The sequence below is a fragment of the Lycorma delicatula genome, chromosome 1 (genome assembly GCF_047948215.1).
Source record: "Lycorma delicatula isolate Av1 chromosome 1, ASM4794821v1, whole genome shotgun sequence".
In the NCBI taxonomy this organism is placed as follows: domain Eukaryota; kingdom Metazoa; phylum Arthropoda; class Insecta; order Hemiptera; family Fulgoridae; genus Lycorma; species Lycorma delicatula.
The window spans coordinates 370,011,594-370,030,461 of NC_134455.1; positions in this window are offsets into that span (position 1 = coordinate 370,011,594).

The following is an 18,868-nucleotide window of genomic DNA, read 5'->3' on the forward strand; positions in this document are numbered from 1 at the left end:
CTGTCATTTTGTCTATAATATTTTATCATTTTGCTCTCCTCATAATATTTTATAGACTCCTGCTTTAATATAAATATTAGACAGATTTTTTTAAAGTTCTAAAAGCAAATTATAAGTAGTAAAATTTTAATGAAACAAAAATTCCTTTATCGGTAGAAAATTTTTTTTAATGAATATAACAAATAAAAGCCACAGGTGGTTTAAAAAATATAAAATGATAGTATTTTTTCTGCTTAAATCCAATTTCATAAACAAATTATTTATAACTGTACCTTAGTTCAATGTAATGTGAATAACTTCCTTAATTAATTTGTGGCATTAAAATTAGGAAAACTTCAATAAATATAGCCAAAAAAATTAGCTTTTTTTTAATTATTTAAACAGAAATTAGTATTTAAAATACCGCTTTCAATAATCTAATAAAATTTGTTAATTTTTTTTATTTTTTAAGATGTATTTCGTGTTTTAAGTTTTTAAAGTATTCTAATTGGTCTCATTCAAGTCTTTTAATTTTTAATATTCCACTAACTATTATTTTTTTTTTTAAAGCTAAAAAGCTGAACTTTAAATATGTGTTCCTAAAGTGATTTTTATGAAAAAAAAATCTTTGACCTCTTTAAAAAGAGATTCCTGTGGTTATAAATTCAATACATTTCTAATGTGAATTTTTAATATTTCAATATATGTAGTTTCTTTTTATTATGGTTACATACAATAAATTATAATTTATATATTTTCATTCATACATAATTATTTATGATAAATAAGGTTCGAATTTACTGTCTGATATTTATAAACATATGTTATATTAAAATGTAATTATAAATAGTATTTATAACCGTCTTCATAAATGAATATTCCTTTTTTTTTGTATGAATCGATTTTGATTCCTTTTTTTGGAAGATATATTCTAATGTTCAAAGTATTTTTATGTGAAACATCAAATAAATTAACTGAAAAATATGAAATAAAAAAAAAAAACACATATCAATTTCTTCATTTAAGAGAAGATAAGCTCATGAGCACGAGTATTTTTATAAAATATATCTCAAGTTTTTTTCTTTTGAGAATTAATTCTAGAAAAATATTTTACAGAAATATTAATAAAAATTATTAAACAGAATAAAATTTTATTATAGATATTATTTTCAACTAATTTTTTTATTTGAGACTTTGGAGATTCTTAATATTTTTTTTTTTTCAACAAAGTGTGATAGTATTAAAATGAAATAAGTTTCCTGAAATAAATGATTAATATTTTACACATTATATACGAGTAAAATAGTTGTTTTTAAAAACCATTTTTTTTTATCATTAACTAAATGAGGACGAATTTTATAAAAAAAAAACATAAACCATAATATTTAAAGTAAATAGAATCTAAAACAACTGTTAATAGTTCATTATTTACCGACATTTTTTCCTGCTTAATGAAAGCATTTCATTTTCATATTTGAAATATATTTTACCAAAATATCTATAGAAACAAAAATTAAAGAGTTTTAACTAATAACACATTGTAAAAAATATTTTTTTTTAATTTTCAAAGTTTTTCCAAGCTGTAGTTATAGACTAATATCTGGTGAACTTTGAATAAATCAGATAATCAAATTATATTTTAAGATAAAAGTTGTAGAGAAGAGAACATCCGAAGCGGTTCTGGATGAACATTCTGATATACTTTGGTTGGATGATTTAAGCCACAAATCGTACTGCTGAATAATGATTTTTATTATTGAAAGCATCAGAAAATTTACTCGTTATCTTTTTATATCTATAAATAAACAATTTATTAAAGCAGTTATATGAGGTGATAAACAAAAGAACAGAACACTGATAATAAGTAACAAATTGGTCTAAATATACACATACTGGCTTTATCTCGTGTAAATGATAGCCGATTTACCGTTGAATTAAAAGTGGAATAGATTCACTATCTGGAAGGATCCTTAATCATTTGCCATTCTATTGTGTTTGGTAGTTTTTGAGTAAATTTCATTGAATCTGTGTTAAATTAGATAATTAAAGATACTGTTTTTTTTTTTTTTTTTAATACAGAAAGATTGAACTTATTATATAGACTAACTTGTTACTGCATTTCTTACCCAGTGATTAAAATAAAAGTTATTTCTGTTAGTAATTTACATATCGGGAAAGTCAAGATTACTAATTCTTTGTAATAAAATATATCATAAAATATTTTTTAACAATATTTAACTAACGGTAAATTTTCAAATTTTTTAACAGCGTTGTTTTATAAATTTTTATCCAATCTTTTTGTAATCAGTGAGTAATAGATAAGTGATCTTCCTCGTCAATTGTGGCGGAGTGGTAGCGATTCGGTCTTTCATCCAGAGGTCCCAGGATCGAATCACAATCAGGCATGGCATTTTTCATACGCTAAAAATTCCATTTCCATATCCCACGCACAAGCTTCAAGCTTATCTGGAAATAAGGAAATAAAGAAAAAAAAGGGAAAAGAAAATTAGCGTAAGAAATACTTTCCATGTTCAGGAATAATTTCTCAGCCAGGTTTTTCATTTTCTAGTGCCTACTTATGGTAATTGCATTAATTAAACGCTGCCAAGCTATATTTAATTCTCAACAAGCACTTTCATAAAAACTAGATTAAATGTTAAATTTAAAGAGTAATAAATGATTGGAAAGGTTTTGTTATTTAATATGACTTTTAATTAAATAATACGATTTTATTTTGAATAAAAATTACCGTTAATAAATTCTAAAAAAATAGCTGGTGAAGTATCCCGTCACGCGGATAAAGCCGCGTTTCCGGAAAGTCCTGCAACGGTGAGTTGTTTTTGATGCACGGTTTACAGACACAACAAAAATTTAAAATATTTATATCATTTTATTAAAGTATAATATTCTTTTGTTTATTTCAAAGTATCTAACTAAAGAGTGCGCGCATAAAATATTTAATTCGCGCGGGTGTGGCGGTACTAGCGGCGACTAGTTAGGTGTGACGGTACTAGTAGCAATAACTAAACTAATGCAATTTTACAAATTACATACAACAAATTTCCCTTATACAGTCGGCAGATTGATATATATGCGAGGCTTAACGCACCAGGTACTGAGTCAACCAAGCGATTGAGTTCGAGGCCCAGCTAGATCAAGTTACTTTTTTAAACTTTAAATATTGTTCATTTATTTAATTTAGAGCATTTTTGGGGGTGGGGTGTGATTTGAACAATTTTCATTTTTTGCAGATATTGTTATTTTTTAATCGTTATGTGCTTAAGAAAAATATGACTTAATTAGGCGAAATCTCGAGATACTGAGGGTGACCTTGCTCTACAGCCTCTTCCCCGTGACCTTTTAAGTTGAAAATTTAATGGCATCAATGCCTATATGGTTTGGTTAAAACAGATCCAACAGATCCGTAGATATAACGTGATTTAGAGGCTAACACCGAACACACACGCCTACATACGAACATTAACATTTAGAAAATTTTCATCCGGTTTTTTTGGTTCCTTAGTTGTAAAAACATCAAAATACGGTTGTGAAAACCGTATATGCCCAAATTGGAACGATTATAATTCTTTCCCTTCCATAGTTATTTAGACGGGGAAGTAAACGTACTTCCGTAATAAAATGAAATTTTAATTAAATTTTAATATCATATAAACGTAAATATCTTAATTAATAATGCCTTGGGCCTGCTGAGTAGAATACATTACTGAATACATTACATTTACTTGCTGAACATTACTGTTAGCAACCAGAAAATAATATACAATTTTATTTTATAATTTCATTATACTTTATTCTTATACATTATGAAATAATTATATGGTTCGTCTATTGACTTCGTAGTTATAAGTATAATTGTAAACAGATGTTTGAACGTTTAGAAAATACATTATAGAAATAGAATATGTATGTAATAACAAATTTAAATTATACGTATACTACCATTTTGCTGCCGGCTTGAAAGATATTCTCAAATCAGCATTACTTCCGAATGGAATAAGTGATATTGTTAAATTAAATCCTAAATAACATAAAAATAATAACTACCCTTAAGAATATTCTTGCAATAATAATTTTAGAAAGAACATAATAGCTTAATTTTAATACTTTTATAAATAATGTTTTTATATTGATTTTGGTTTTAAAAATAATTTGTATATTTTTATTTTTCATAAAATATTTTACTATTATGCCTTTTTATAGTCCTTTTCGATACAGCCATATTATTTTTAACATAAATTTTTCTACATAACTTTTATCTTTATAACCACTTTTGTTACTATTATATATTTTACGTCAGTCTAATTTTCAATCCGTTTCATTACCGCTTCATTTCAAAAATACCAATTCTATTTTTATTTTTTTAGATAGATTTCATAAGAAAGCTACCTTTTGTAATGGATACCATAATAATAATGGATAATTCGATTTCTGGAAAATGTCGACATATCTTTGCGTATCATATTCTTCAGACCTCAAAACCACCATCAATTCAAAAGTTTATATATATATATATTTCACTTTTTTGTGGACACGATAACTGACGTAATTTTGCGTCAATCACTGTCAAATTTATATATAAAATACAACAACCCAAAATCTCGGTCCAGTTTGTTAATGGGCAAAATCGGACTATAGGGGTGGAAATGGGGGAGCTTTTACGAAAAAACCAAATATCGCTATAACTTTTATATTAAGTAAAATATCGAATTCTTTAAAAGTTCCTACTATCCTGTGGATAAAACCCTAAACTTTATATAAGGAAAGTTTTTTGATATTACAAAGCATTGGCCCTGGGGGTGGAAAAATGGGGTTTCGAGGGCACAAAAATCACATCTCTCTTAATAGACAGTATAGAATCGGATCAAAGTGGTCATTAGTTCTTTAAACATTACCTAAAACGTTTATCTGTAACAATTTTTGATATGACCAATCCTCCGGCAAGGGATGACCAAATTTTTGGTGGAATTGAAGGAAGATTCGTATATAAACTTGTCGTATGATAAACATGTGAAACTTTTTTTCACATGCAACCATTGTATTGAGTAAATTTGTAGTTTTTCTTAATTTTAAGGTGGAAATCTTTTTTATCTCCTATTTAGGACCGGTGAAATTTACCTTCTAGGTGAAAGGGATTTTTTTAAAATTAGGTTATATATTTTTAATCGAATATAGAGTTATATTTGTAATGTATAAAAATATTTTTTAAATTTTATTTATACTTATACTTTTAGTAAAGTTTCATGAAGCAGAAAATTCTTATTTTCTTCGATGTGTAGTTTTTACAGTAAATAAAAGTTTACCTAGTTATATTTACTTAACACTTTTTCATAGGTAAAACGTTATTATTACTAGTATTTTTATTATTTCAGGTTCGATTATAGGTCAAGCATGATATTTTTTACGCTAAAAATACTCATTATTATCCGTTATAGTGATCTATTATTGGATGTCAGCCTGTTATATTCAATGTTATTATTAGGTATATATTTATTTACATTCTTTTAGAGAAAAAATTTCTGAACTAAAATTACACAAGGAAAATGAAAAAATTTCAAAAAATTATTAATTCTTTTGTGAAACATTTAATAATTCAATATGCTGAATTAAAACAGTGTTAAACATGTCCTAAACTTTAAAATATGTCTAATAATTCAGTTCTTTTTTGATTATAAATAATGATATTAGATGTTTTATTAAAATCATTTTAATTCCACCCCCTACTTACTCACCAACAGACACCCACACACACTTATATATATATATATATATATATATATATATATGTACGGGTGTTCTGGGACAAATAATCTTTATTATTTCACTAACATTATTTGTTACTAATAATTTTTATTAGATTTTGTGGAGGGAAAAAATTGGACAAAATTTATCAACTAAAATTATGGGGCAAAAGCGTATTCCCGGGTTAATTGTCTGCAGTAACTCGATTGACAACGGATTTTTACAAATAAGGTGTCATTTTGATCAAAATAAAATATTTAATACATTTTTTAAGTGAAAATTTGATCAAACAAATAATTTCAAAGATATTGTAGAATAAATGTCCGCCATTTTGAAATGTTTGAAGGTGACGTTTTTCTAAACTTTTTATTTCGTAGAATAAGACACTAATCTTAGATTTATCACTAGTCTTAAATTTAATTAAACTAGGTTTACCCATTCCTCAGAAATAATTTTTTTTATTGAAAATCAGGAATGGCATCCAGAAGAAAAACAAAGCAAAGCAGGACTTCTGTCGATATGAACTTTTTTGCTCAATTTGGTGTCCTTTCTTTTTCCTGTTAAGCCTCCGGTAACTACCATTTAGATAATTCTTCAGAGGATGAATGAGGATGATATGAATGAGTGTAAATGAAGTGTAAGTCTTTTACATTCTCAGTTCGACCGTTCCTGAGATGTGTGGTTAATTGAAAACCCAACCACCATAGAACACCGGTATCCACGATCTAGTATTCAAATCCGTGTAAAAATAACTGGCTTTACTAGGACTTGAACGCTGTAACTCTCGACTTCCAAATCAGCTGATTTGGGAAGACGCGTTAAATACTAGGCCAACCCGGTGGATTTCAATTTGGTGTCCTAAATCAGTTCCTGAAGTTCGGCGAATACGTACGGAACATTCTGTGTGATATGATTGTCAGAGTGTATGTGCGTGTGTGTGCGCCGTTCACCAAACTGACTTCTACCAGATGCATATTATATTATATAATTTTTCTCCTTACAACTTTTTGTTCTTTCATAAAAATCTCTGTTTCCTAAGAATTTTTGTTTATTAATTTTAACTGATTAAATTATAAAAGTGCAAGATTTTATAATTTATAATTGAAAAATATACATAAAGCTTTTACGTTTTAAAATTAACCATTGTCTTATAATGCTACAAATAAACAATATCAATTGTACCTTAACACTACAAAGTTTAATTTTGAAATATCACTGCAAAGTATCTGTAATTGTGTACACTATCGATAATTTATTAAATAAAATGTTTAATGGTTTTATTAATGTCTGAGTTGTTTTACGATAATAACTGTTACAAGTAAATTATGAATGGCAATGTAAACATAAATCGCAATAAAATAATTATTACATCATGTATCTCATCGTTTCATTTGTTGCCCTATTTTTGCATTATCGAAGTTTATATTTCTGATATCTCAAAAATAGGAGTAATTAAAAAACATTGTTTTCATATTATTTTTCTAGTAAACTTTTATAAAAATCATCTATTACACTTTGTAAACCGTATATCTTATTATGTGAAAACTTAAAGTTAAATTCAAGAAGGAATAATCTAATTTTTTTTAAAACTTATGAAAAGATTGTAAGAATTGAATTTAAGAAAATATCAAGACTAGTATATATATATATATATAAAGAAAAGAAGCTCCTGAAATACGCAAGTAGATTGCTCACACCCAAAATGAAAACTTTCTAATAATCACATGTTACGAAACGTTGAATTTTCTTTCTATCATCCATTTTGTGATTTTTCAATATAAATTTATATCTCAAAAAAGGATTAAGAAAAATAGTTAAAATTCTTTATCTATATTTAAATCGATATTTTTAAGGAAATATATAAATATGAAAACTTCTCATTAGAAAATTTCAAAATGGTGGCTATGTTGCTTTTTAAATAATGATTTTCATGTAAATATCTGTGTAAATATTATACATTTTATTTATCAGAAAAAATTCAAACTTATTTTATTATGAAATAAAATATTAAAGTATTTATTAAAATATGATAAATAAACCGAGTTATGTCCGGAATCACTGAAGAATGTTAGTTTAATTTATGAGCCAGTTTTCATTTCCTGCATTAAAAACAATTAACAAAACTGAAAAAGGAAGTTAAAAATATTTCATTTAGAAAAAAAATCGATAGGTTTCATAATTTAATTTTCTTAAATATTACACAGTGAGCATCTTAAAACTTGCCCACAGCAGAAGGCCAGCCAGAATAACTAATCTCAATGATTTTATGAATAAGTTAGAGAAATGGAAACACAAAAACCTTTAGTATTTGCATTTATCAGTTAAAATTTATATATATATATATATATATATATATATATATATTTTATGTTGTTAGAAGAGAACGTTCTGCCCATCAATTTTCCCGCTCGAGTAATCACATTGAAAGATACACCAACGGAAATCATTACAGTAAATGTGGTTAAATATTCACCTTCAATTTATCAAAGTATTTGTTTTATAAACTTTATCCTTCCACTTGTACTATAGATAAAGATTACCGGTAGATAAAACTAGAAACGTGGAAGCCACAAACTATTTGCTACTGTTAGTTCTTCTGACACACATATCAGAGTCTCCTTGAAATATAAGCGCACGCGAGCGTGTGTATGTGCGAGCGAGCGCGCGTGTATGAGTGTGTGTGGGGAGAGAAATATATTATATGCAAACATTGTGTAATACCAATGTAAAAATAAATGTACAAAATTAACGTAATACTAGTTTTGATATTTTTAATTTATTCACCTATGTGGCTCAGCTGGTGGAGGTAGCGTAACTAATATATATAAATTTCTGTGAATGATTTTCGGTTCGTACAAGGTCAGTTTTTTCCATTTAATTTAATTACATATTCAATAGCTTTGCTAACGTAATCAATATTTTTAGTACACACTCGCGAACATACATACTCCTCGGTATAAATGGAGTTATTTTGGACCAACTCATCTACTCCCTATCTAGAAAACTGGATATTGAAAGTTATGGACAACCGTTCATTAACACCCATCACTGAGGATCCGTCAATTAATAACTAGCAGTCTATGTTAAAAAAAAGGCGTGCGTCATGACTTCTCAAACAAAAATCTTTTATTATTTTAGGAAAAAATAAAAATTAATGTGCACCATGACAATAAATTATTCGTTTAAGAATTTATTGCACAAATAACATCAGTTAATGTTCTGTTATTTTATATTAACAGTTATATTAACAGTGCACACTACTTAATAATAATATTAATTATTTAAAAACTTTTTTGTAAAAAATAAATAATACATAAAGTTAATTTTATTATAATAATATTATTTCGTGACTTATTTATTAAAGTATTCTACTGATACACATTTTCATTTTTATTTTGTAACTCAAACAAAGTACTGTTAAAAATTTCAAAAAAAAAAAATTTTATTTTTAAATTAATTTTTTCTCAATATTTGTGAAATTTGATCTTTTAATATAAACTTCGTGAATTAAACAATAAAAATTATCCTCCAAGAAGATTTAGAGTAATCCTTTCACTTTTTTTCTCCTTCTACAACGATGAGGAAGTATTATGATCGCGAAAAATTTCGGTTTTCAGATTTCAACGAAAATATTCATTTTGAACATCCCTGAATCCATTTTGACTAGTTTCAGCGTAACGGCTTTACGTAGGTATGTATCTCGCATAATTCAAAAACTATTAGCCGTTGGTTCTTGGAATTTTGGATTTAGAATTCTTGTTACATCTAGTTGTGGAGCTCCCATTTTGATTGCAATCAACTGAACCAAAATTGTCCAAAATAGCTCAAAATCCAGATAAATTTGGATTTTGGACTTTTTCTTAACTGCAGTAGTAAGCCCTCATTGGCAGATTTTAAACGATATATCATATGTGGTACTTATTTTCATCGGTACCAGAGTTATAGCCAAATTAGATTTTAATTAATGAAATATCTGGATTTTACAAGGGGAATTTTACGAGGGTTCGAATCCGAATTCATCTCCTTGTTTTTTTTTTTAAATTTAAATATATTGATTTATTGACCATTATTAACCTCTGATTGTAAACAAAATTTTTACAATAAATATTAATTTAATAATAACAGAAGAAAAAAAATATGAAAAAATATTAGAAGTTATTAATAAAAGTTTATGTACTTTTCATTTAAAAAAAAATGTGTATATATAGTTTATTAGGCGTACAAGAAAGTAATGTGGTGTCTGCATCAAATTTTTTATCTTTTCTATTAAATTTATTTCAAATTTTGACTATTATCTAAAAAAAAAGCGTATAGAAACATAAAACAGCTACAGAAACAGAAAAAAGTAAATAAATGAAATGAGAATAATGTAAATTAAAAAATCAACTTTATAAAACTCAAAAAAAATTTAAAAACAAATTTTTAGTTCTTTAATTTCATTTTTTTTTTTAAGTTGGTGGTAAAGTTTATTTACCTGTAATAAGGGTTGAATTGATTTGACCCAAAAATCGTAGATTTTTTAAAAATAGGTATTCTCAAGAGAGGCGGTAAACTGAGTTTTTATAAAGATTTGAAATGAATTCTTAAGACTCGACTAGATGTTACTAACTAATGTTAAATAACGCTGTCTAATAATATTTCAATGCTAAGGAATAATGAAAATATAAAAATATCTTAAGATCAAAAATATAGTTGAAAAGAAAAGTTAGTCCAACTGTAGGTGTTAAAAATGTAGGGAAAACTTTTAAAAAATATTTCTTATATAGTTGCTGCAAGTTTGTAGGCTTTTCCTCCTAATAACATTTATTATATAATGTATATAGTCAGTAAAAAAAAAAACCTTGCTTTATATCTAATTCGCTAGTATATTTACTCGTACGTAATTAAAAAAAAAATAATAGTAATTAAAAAAAAATAAATAGCACAGATACCTCGGGATTTAAATGATATAAATTCCCAGTATCGCCCTACAAAAATTTTTATCTGAAAAATCTTTTTTTTTATGATTAATTTACCACATAAGCTAGAAGCTTCTGCATGGAAATATGAAATGGACTTTTATACTTATGGAAAAGAACAAATTGCTTAGCAAAATATTTGTGATTTCCATAATCTAATTGAAGTTAGATATAGGAAAGGTGTTTGGGAGAAACCTTCAGTGCTAAAGAAAGGGGGTGAGATTTCGCTACCCCGAATCGGTTAATTTGATAGTATAGGGTTGTAAGTTATGGTAGGTGGTCGTGATTGGAAGAGACCATACGAAGGCGATAATCGGTAGGAAGTGTAAATATACTGATGAAAATGTTTACCGAGGCATTTGCAACGGTGTCATCGTGACAGAGGCCAAACTGATGACTGTGTTGTGTTATAGTATTTAGAGGTCTAAAAGACGATCTCCGTTAAAGCCCATCAGGTCTAGAAACGGCGAGGGTGGTGTGGCGACCGGGATTGTCATGACACTGGGTCTTTTCCCACCCCCACGGTGAGTCAGGATGATCTTCGTACTTGCGTCTTACTCTTCAAGTCACTTGTACGTTGTCAAGTATAATATTCTAGCTCAACCTGGAATTATGGGAGAGAGTATACTTCGCAAATCATTGAATCTATCCAAAAAAACTTTTTTTCATTGCCCTTTTTTTACAAATTTCACTTCAACATCTCGACAAACAAATAAATTCAATTTATAATTTACCATCTCTTGCATGCCGCAGAGAAAATTTTGATTTAGCATTTTTCATAAAGTATTACATGGATATAATTCTGTGCCAGAAGAAGTATAGCTACGAATTCCCGGACACAATAGTAGAAATTTTTGCTCCTTTATTTGCAATATGCAATCTATTTTACCGACAGTGAGAAGCAGTATTTATACAATAGACAATTTCAAGAGAATTAATTTTTCCAAGTAAGAAAAAATGTTATTAATGATCTAAGAAGTACATACTTTAAATGATAGTTAAAGAAATTTTAGAAAACATAACTGTAACTCATTGCTATAATTGTTATTTTTATTCTTCTTTCATAAGCAGTCTTGGCCTTGTCTTGTTTTGTCTTTTACATAAATAAATAAGTTATAATTATTATTGCTTTTTAATAATTTTAATCAGGTTAATAAACGATATTTTTGAAATTACGTAAATTTGTTTGTAGCGTTACTTTTGTTTATTTATAATTTAAGCACCAAGACTATATATAAGTTTATGTGAATTATATGGTTTTGTATTTTCTGTAAATGTTAATTTCATACTTATATACAGCGTATATATGTATATATATATATTTATGTGTGTGTGTGTTTAAATTCAAAAATGTACATTTTGTTATTTTTATATTAATATATGAAATTGTCTTTTACAAAACATTCTTTACATATCTAGAATTATTTTCCATAAAATATAATAATTTAAAAGATATATAACTTCACTTTATAATTTAAAAACAATAGATATTTTTTTTAACTTTTGTAGTCAGACTGCAAGTAAATTGGAATTAAAATTAGAGCTCACAAGTTGTTTGGCAGGATGAAAAGAGAAGTTGTAATGAGGAATAAAAAAATAAAAACTGTATTAATAAAAAATAAGAAATCCGCAAAAAATCAAGAGATAGAAAACTGCAGCGGTTACATCTCAACCACCTGGCGTTGATCTTCTTGCACCTGCCTCGTTCTGAGTTCAAATATAGCCTAACCTAGCCAATGCAAGGATACTCTCTGCCTTACTTCATTTACTGTATTTCTAAGATCTACATAGGACGCACATAATTGTTCCTATCACTTAGAATTCATCCACGTATCCTTATACTGTATTAATTTTCTACATTTTTTATATCTTTTAATAAATACATTTTTATGTATTATCCATAGACATACAAAACTGAAAAACGTATGAAATAAAGTCAAGATTTACAGGTTTTATCAGAATAATTCGCTTTTCTCCATTTTTTGGTAGGAAAATTCTAGCACATATTAGATTGTACGAACTTTAATTTTATTCGTTAATTTTTATGCGGCTATTCTTGGCCATAATTTTCAATTTAATATTGGTGCAGGTGTTACCGAAAAAATTAATGAATTAAAATTAAAAAAAAAATTATCTGCAATTTAGTAAAACTGTACTGCAATTAGAAAACATAAAAATCCATAGAAAAAAAAATTATAATGTTTCTTTAGTCTATACTAATACTTTTAATTTATAAAAATTTCTAAAAATTAAAATTAGGTATATTTTAATCAATTTAAAAAAAAAACTTTTTAATAATAATTGATTTATTTCATTGATTTTTGAGACAGTAAAAATACCTTGTTATAGTGACCTAACATTGAAAAGCATTATAAATTCCTTAACATATTTGTAGAATTCTTCACATATTGATATTAACTTACATTAAACATAAACAAATGATTCTATGTCACTAATATACATTATAATTCATCTCTTTCATACAGTTAATCATCCAATCTTAAGTTAAAATTAATGATCTGAGATTCGACTCTCATCTTGAAGAAACCACCATTACTATTACAAAAAGCGTAACTTCTTTGCACACTTTATTAAAAATGCTTTTAAACATTTCGCTAAAGAAGGTAGCCGAATTAGTTGCGGAAAAAATAAGTTATATCTTCTATTAGCCACATAAGGTACGCTATAACCAATCAATAAAAATATTAATTTCTAATGGACAAAACGTTTATTATAATTTTTTTTTAAATTAGCTCTTAAAATAGCTGACAACATAGTTGAAGGAGTTTCCCGTCACGCGGCTTTTTTCTGATGCACGGCTTACAAACACATTCACATACAATCTATATATATAAAAATGAATGTTTGTCTGTCTGTATGTCTCTTACGCCTTCCTAAACCGTTCATCCGATAGCAAAGAAACTTTGGGGAATGGTTGGACGCATGCCAGGAAAGGTTTCTGAAATAGGTTTGGACCCGCTAGGTGGCGCTGGCGTCGAGATATTTTGGAAAATTGTATTTATGGTCCGATTTGCCTCATATTCAGAATAATGTTACTTACATGGAAGAATTATCTCTGCAAAAAATGAACCCGTTAGATGGCGCTGGGGTTAAGATATTTAAAAAAATTATATTTATGGAACGATTTGGTTCATATTCAGAATATGAATATTAGTTACGTGAAAAGAAATATTTTTGCAAAAACTATACCCGCTAGGTAGGGCCGACGTCGAGATATTTATGAAACAAACAAATATACAAACAGACTTTTTTATCCGATATATATATATATATATATGAGGTGCGACAATAAAGTAATGAGACTGATTTTTCTTTGCAAAATGTGGGAACCCTGCACCTTGCGTAGGCACACCATCTTTGACCTTGGTCTATAAGCTACTTCTAGTCCAAGCGACACATTGATGCAACTGTTCAGTCGTGAGTTGTGCTGTAATAAGTGAACACGTGTTTGTGTCTCTCGTCACAGAAATGAAACCGAAAAATATTGAGCAACGGTATGCCATTTCTTTTTGCGTTAAATTGGGTGAAAACGCGACGACAACTTATGGTAAGTTTCAGAAGGCTTTTGTAGAGGAGGTTATGTCAAGAGCTCAAGTTTTTCGGTGGCATAAAATTTTTAGTGAAGGCAGAACGAATGTTGAAGATGAAGACCGCAGTGGACGACATCAACCTCACGGACAGATGTCAGCTTGACCAGGGTGCGTGAAATCGTACGATCTGATCGAAGATTATCCGTGAAAATGATTGCAGAAGAACTCAACATCAATCGAGAAACGGTACGTTTAATATTAACTGAAGATCTTGGTACGAGAAAGATTTGTGCAAAAATGGTCCCCAAAACACTCACACAACAACAGCGAGAAACACGGAAAAATGTAGCAACCGATCTGTTACAGCAAACAGAAATCAATCCAGATCTGTTGAGCCGTGTTATCACTGGTGATGAAGGTTGGTTTTTTTATACGATCCAGAAACAAAACGCCAAAGTTCGCATTGGTGCTCAAAGGGATCACCCAGACCAAAAAAAGCTCGCATGTCAAAGTCAAAAGTGAAATGCATGCTTGTGTGCTTCTTCGATTCCAAGGGAATTGTTCATAAAGAGTGGGTGCATCCTGGACAAACAGTTAACAACAATAACTCGTAAACGAGTTCTTCGTGTCCATGCAAACATTGCTGATAATTGGATTCTGCATCACGATAATGCGCCATCCCATACTGCTCTGTCAGTACAGCAATTTTTAACCTCAAAACAAATTTCAGTACTACCACAGCCACCTTATTCACCAGATATCGATCCGTGCGACTTTTTTCTATTTCGAAGAGTCAAATTGGCAGTCAAGGGCCACCCTTTTTAAACAATACAAGACTTCCAAAAAGCTGTGACGAGGATCTTGGAGGATATTACAGAAGATGAGTTCCAGAAATGTTACCATCAATGGCAGAAGCGCTGGAATAAGTGTGTGCAATCAGAGGAGAACTATTTTGAAGGAGACAACACTAAATATGACTAAAACGGTATGCAACATCTTTTTTTCACATCAGTCTCATTACTTTATTGTCGCACCTCGTATATATATATATATATATATATATATATATATATATATAAGGCATGTTCGTATGTGTGTCCACTAAAGACCAAAAAACTAATGGACCGATTTACGCGCGGCAAAAGGGGAAAATGGAAAACGGGGAAAAGGTGGAAAGATAAAACGGGAAAGGGTAAAAAGGAAACTGGGAGAGGAGTGATGGAGAAGGGTAAAAGGGAAAAGGGGAAGGAGAATAAGTGAAAGGTAAAATTTGTGAAGTTCAGTTTTTTAATTTTTTTATCAAATTTTCAATTGTGTTCATTTAAATTCTCTCTCTTCCATTCTCTCTCTCTCTACATATATATATATATATATATATATATATAGTGATAGCGAAGCATTGCCGGGTCTGCTAGTTTAAAATATTTATAATTTTATTTAAATATAATATTTTTCGTCACTGCTACACTAGCGCTCTTTGTGGTAACAGGGTGTACTATTGACGTAATACTCCCGCTTAGTCACTAGTTAAGTGTATTTTTGGAGTGAGGGTGCGATTTTTAAAAAAACGTCTTTGCAAATATTATTATTTTTTAATTGTTAACAAATTTGTCTAAGAAAAATAAGATTTTAATTAGGCGAAATCTCGAGACACTGAGAATGACCTTGCTCTAGAGCTTCTTCCTATTGACCTTTTAAGTTGAAAATTTAATGGCATTAATGTCCCATATATAAAATCAATCTGACCAGCTTTGGTCAAACTCGGTCCAGCAGTTCTGAACATATAAAACTCCTTCTATCTCCGAACTCATGCATCTACAAACGAATATCCGGAAAATTTCCATCTGGTTTTTTGAGTTCCTTAGGTGTCAAAACCGCTGAAAACCACATATCTCCAAATAGAACCGATTAAAATACTTTCCCATTTTCAGCTAGAGCTTTAGACGGGAAAGTAAAAAAGAATCAGATATATATGTTAAACAACTTAAGTTAAAAAAAAAATACAGAGAGTGTTTTATGGAAAAAAACTTTCAAGACAAGTTCTTTTGGAGAAAATAATGAAGAAAGATTATATAAACAAACTTGTAATTTTTTTTTTTGGCTTGATGATTTCGAATAAGCTTGAAGGTTATGCGTGGGATAAAGAAATGGAATTTTGTAGCGTATGAAAAATTCCACGCCTGACCGGAATTCTTACCCGGGACCTCCGAATAAAAGGCCGAGACGCTACCACTTCGCCACGAAGATCGGCAAGCGTTTGGAAACGCTTAATTAGCGAGTATTGATTAGAGAAAGATTTCGTCCTGATTCAGTAAAATTAAGCCTGACTGTAATTCTTGGAATCGAATTTAATGGGGTTTATTTTAGTGGTTTTAAATTAATATTGTTCAGACAATTTTACACTATAATATTCTATACAACTTTTTTAAAACTTTTACATGTTTATTACATACTTAAAAAAACGCCAAACATAAAATAGTTTTTTCGACCACAATCTTTTGTCTTTTATCGCAGATTTCTTAAGTACAGTTCTGGGAACTATTTTTTTTTTTAATGTTACAATTAAAATTTCTTATAAAATCACTAAATTTAACCCTCCCTTAATATGGATCCAAAACATTACAGTCTGGGTTAATGTTACCGAAAGCATATAAATCAAGGCGAAACTTTTCACCAGTTAACATTCAATTTTTTATTTTTTATAGAAACTCAGAGTTTCTCAACTTTTTTATTTTCATCAGTAGAACACGTACTGCAATTTTGCTACATTCTTCTTGAATACTCTGTATATACTACAATAAGGAAAGTATTCAGGATATAGGAAGGTATTGAAAATGATTCCCGATTTTTGAAGCTTATTCTTGTGATTAATTTAACATTAATGATAATGATAATGGTGAATTTACTAAACCCTGTACTCTACCAATTTAGTTAGAAGAGTAACTTAATCTTAGCTTTTAGAAGTAGATTATTCAATTAAATAACCATAAAACTAGATACAACCATAATAATTTCATTACTAGATCCTGTTATTATTTCTCAAAATAGATCATTATAATTTTTCTAGTTTTTTTACCTCTCTTTTTCTGTTTAGCCTCCGGAATCACCTTATGGTATTACTTCTGATGATAAATGAGGATGATATGTATGAAGTGTAATCTTGTCCAGTCTCAGATAGACCACTTCTGAGAAGTGTAGTTAACTGAAACCCAACCACCATAGAATAGCGGTATCCACAATCTAGTATTCAAATCTGTATAAAAGTAACTAACTTTACTAGAATTTGAACCTTAGAACTTTGGACTTCAAAATTATCTGATTTGGGATGACGAGTTAACCGCTTGACAAGCCCGGTGGGCTTTGTTTTTTACCTGACCTGATAATGGATAACATATTATTTTTTTTAAAACCTCTTTTACTATTGTATAATTTATTTAATTTTTACTTTTCCTGATGTTAGTATTTATTTTAATTTTCTTATTTTTTTTTTTATGGAACGTGTATGCAGGTTTAGAATGAACTATAAAAATTATTAACTTTAACCAAAAATAGGGAAATAAATTATAATAAAGAAATAATACATAATTTAATTAATTATAAATATTAATCTGAATTACTATAAGTAAATTAGTAATAAGTAATGCATAAGTAAGTAATAGGCAACTTTAACCCATCTCTTGAGATTTTCAAAAAACTGAATAATTTACGCATAAAGAATCTATACTTATACAAAGTATTAAGAGTACATATTATTCAATAGTTTTAAAAAAAACATACAATAAATAATACTAGAAATGTGGATTCAGATAATACACAAAACCCGGCTGTATTTAAAGAACGTTTTTCGAAAATCATTTGTCTATTTAGGATCTAAAATTTATAACATGTTAGAGAATAGTATAAAGAATAAAACTTGAAAATATCTTCATTAAAAAGGTCAAGAAATGGGTTGACAGTATTCAGGGCAGTAACCCACCGGGTTGGTCTAGTGGTGAACGCGTCTTCTCAAATAAACTGATTTGGAAGTCGAGAGTTCCAGCGTTCAAGTCCTAGTAATATCAATTTCTTTATATGGATTTTAATACTAGATCGTGGGTACCGGTGTTCTATGGTGGTTGGGTTTCAATTAACCACACATCTCAGGAATGGTCGAACAGAGACTGTAAAAGGTTATACTTCATTTACACTCATACATATCATGTTCAGAAGTATTATTTGAAAGGAGATTACCAGAGGCCAAACAGGAAAAAGAAAAGTATTCAAGACACTAACCCACCGGAATGGTCTAGGGCTGTACGTGTCTTTTCAAATCAGCTGATTTGAAAGTCGAGTTCCAGCGTTCAAGTACTAGTAAAGGCAGTTACTTTTATACGGATTTGAATACTAGATCGTGCGTACCGGTTTTCTTTGGTGGTTGGGTTTCAATTAACCACATATAGCAGGGATGATCGAACTGAGACTGTATAAGATTACACTTTGCACTCATATATATCATCCTCATTCATCCTCTTAAGTAATACTAGAACGGTAATTCCCTGAGGCTAAACAGGAAAAGAAAGAAATTATTCAGTGTTTTGTTTTATAAATTGGAATGAATAAAATGAACATAGAACGAATAAA